Source organism: Carya illinoinensis, chromosome 15 (assembly GCF_018687715.1).
Source record: "Carya illinoinensis cultivar Pawnee chromosome 15, C.illinoinensisPawnee_v1, whole genome shotgun sequence".
Lineage (NCBI taxonomy): Eukaryota > Viridiplantae > Streptophyta > Magnoliopsida > Fagales > Juglandaceae > Carya > Carya illinoinensis.
In genome coordinates this window covers 26,204,025-26,207,432 of record NC_056766.1, presented here as the reverse complement: position 1 = coordinate 26,207,432, position 3,408 = coordinate 26,204,025, and positions in this window count along the sequence as shown.

The following is a 3,408-nucleotide window of genomic DNA, read 5'->3' as shown; positions in this document are numbered from 1 at the left end:
GACGACATTTTTTGGGCTCGTTAATGTGGAGGTGATACTTACATTCTCGTTTGCTTTCTAGCAACAAGCTTGTACTCTAGGGATGGATATGGTGGCACGACGTGCCACTCATGTGCTTGTTGATGGAGGGCAATCGTTGATGTTGGGGGTTTCTCACGTTGTCGAGCCCCACCAAAAACGTCGGGACAACATTTTTTGGTGTCGTTAACGTGGGGATAATTCTTACGTTCTCGTTTGCCCTCTAACAATAAGCTTGTGCTCTAGGGAAGGATATGGTGGCACTACGTGCCACGCATGAGCTTGTTGATGGGGGTAATTGTTGATGTTAGGGGCTTTCTCACATTGTCGAGCCCCCTGGTGCTCTAGTTAACCCCATGGCGGTTGGGCCTATTCGTTACGATGCTTCCTTCGCAACATGACTGTGCACGACGTATGGTGTTATGGCACCCAGTGCTATGCACATTGTTGCTCTGGGTGGTATTCGGATGATGTCGACCTTGCATCCATGGGTTGAACTTGGACGCCACCAAATGAAATTTTTTAGGCTCGATAACGCGGGGGTGATTCTTAGGTTCTCGTTTGCTCTCTAGCAACAAGCTTGTGCTCTAAGGAAGGATATGGTGGCACTACGTGCCACACATGGGCTTGTTGATGGGGGCAATCATTGATGTTAGGGGCTTTCTCACGTTTTCGAGCCCCCTGGTGCTCTAGTTGAGCCCATGGCGGTTGGGCCTATTCGTTACGGTGCTTCCTTGGCAACATGACTATGCACGATGGATGGTGTTATGGCACCCAGTGCTACGCACATTGTTGCTCTTGGTGGTATCCGGATGATGTTGGCCTTGCTTCCATGGGTTGAACTTGGGCGCCACCAAACAAAATTTTTTGGGCTCGTTAATGTGGGGGTGATTCTTACGTTCTCGTTTGCTCTCTAGCAACAGGCTTGTGCTCTAGGGAAGGATATGGAGGCACTTTGTGCCACGCATGGGCTTGTTGATTGGGGGCAATCATTGATGTTAGGGGCTTTCTCACGTTTTCGAGCCCCCGGTGCTCTAGTTGACCCCATGGCGTTTGGGCCTATTCGTTAGGGTGCTTCCTTGGCAACATGACTATGCACGGCGGATGGTCTTATGGCACCAAGTTCTACGCACATTGTTGCTCTTGGTGGTATTTGGATGATGTCGGCGTTGCTTCCATAGGTTGAACTTGGATGCCACCAAACGAAATTTTTTGGGCTCGTTAACGTGGGGGTGATTCTTACGTTCTCGTTTGCTCTCTAGCAACAAACTTGTGCTCTAGGGAAGGATATGGTGGCACTACGTGCTACGCATGGGCTTGTTGATGGGGGCAATCGTTGATGTTGGGGGCTTTCTCACGTTGTCGAGCCCCACCAAAAACGTCAGGACGAAATTTTATGGGCTCGTTAATGTGGGGGTGATTCTTACATTCTCGTTTGCACTCTAGCAACAAGCTTGTGCTCTAGGAAAGGATATGGTGGCACTACGTGCCTCGGATGGGCTTGTTGATGCGGGGCAATCGTTGATGTTGGGGGCTTTCTCACGTTGTCGAGCCCCACCAAAAATGTCGGGATGAAATTTTTTGGGCTCGTGAATGTGGGGGTGATTCTTACATTCTCGTTTGCTCTCTAACAACAAGCTTGTGTGCCACAGATGGGCTTGTTAATAGGGGCAATCGTTGATGTTGGGGGCTTTCCCACGTTGTCGAGCCCCACCAAATACGTCGGGATGAAATTTTTTGGGCTCGTTAATGTGGGGGTGATTCTTACATTCTCGTTTGCTCTCTAGCAGCAAGCTTGTGCTCTAGGGAAGGATGTGGTAGTGCCACGCATGGGCTTGTTGATGGGGCAATCATTGATGTTAGGGGCTTTCTCACGTTTTCGAGCCCCCTGGTGCTCTAGTTAACCCCATGGCGGTTGGGCCTATTCGTTACGATGCTTCCTTGGCAAGATGACTGTGCACGGCGTATGGTGTTATGGCACCCAGTGCTATGCACATTGTTGCTCTTGGTCGTATTCGGATGATGTCGGCCTTGCTTCCTTGGGTTGAACTTGGACACCACCAAACAAAATTTTTTCGGCTCGTTAACGTGGGGGTGATTCTTACGTTCTCGTTTGCTCTCTAGCAATAGGCTTGTGCTCTAGGGAAGGATATGGAGGCACTACGTGCCATGCATGGGTTGTTGATTGGAGGTAATCGTTGATGTTAGGGGCTTTCTCACGTTTTCGAGCCCCCTGGTGCTCTAGTTGACCCCATGGCGGTTGGGCCTTTTCGTTAGGGTGCTTCCTTGGCAACATGACTGTGCACGGTGGATGATCTTATGGCACCTAGTGCTACGCACATTGTTGCTCTTGGTGGTATTCGGATGATGTCGGCCTTGCTTCCATGGGTTGAACTTGGACGCCAACAAACGAAATTTTTTGGGCTCGTTAACGTGGGGGTGATTCTTACGTGCTCGTTTGCCCTCTAGCAACAAGCTTGTGCTCTAGGGAAGGATATGGTGGCACTACGTGCCACGCATGGGCTTGTTGATGGGGGGCAATCGTTGATGTTAGGGGCTTTCTCACTTTTTCGAGCCCCCCGGTGCTCTAGTTGACCCGATGGCGGTTGGGCCTATTCGTTAGGGTGCTTCCTTGGCAACATGACTATGCACGGTGGATGGTCTTATGGCACCAAGTTCTATGCACATTGTTGCTCTTGGTGGTATTTGGATGTTGTCGGCCTTGCTTCCATAGGTTGAACTTGGACGCCACTGATTGAGCTGAATTATTGCATTTTTAATGCTTTTGGAACCTATATATATTAATTCTTTCATTACTTTATCATTGGTTTTATATGGAAAAGTGAATAAATCAAAATTGTGATTTTAATTGATTAAAAGCATGAATTTCTGCTCTAATTTTATCAACTGTTGATTAATATGGATTATGGTACATATCGCTCGAGCGGCAGCTTCTGGCTGCTCGAGCGAAGTCAGGCAGATTCAAACGCTCGACTTCCGCTCGACAGTGGGCTCGAGCGAGTTGCGGGAAAAGATGTTCGCTCGCATTTGGTCGCTCGAGCGAATTCAGGCAGAGTCGAAAGATCGATGTTCGCTCGACACTCCGCTCGAGCGAATATCGTATTTTATAGATTAGGGTTTATTCCGCCGTCAGAGTATATAAATGATTTTTTACATCTTATGGCCAACCTTTGGCTGGGAAAACTCAGTTTTGAGTAGAGCAACACTTAGAATTCATTATTTTCCTTTGATTTTCGTTCAGATTCGGAGAGGAGGATTCATACAATCGATCATTCACGCAGCTACACAATTTCCATTGGATCATTCACTCACACTGTAGCAGATTGAAGAACTCCTTGAGGGCTCCAATTGCCACTGCAGCTCAGCCTC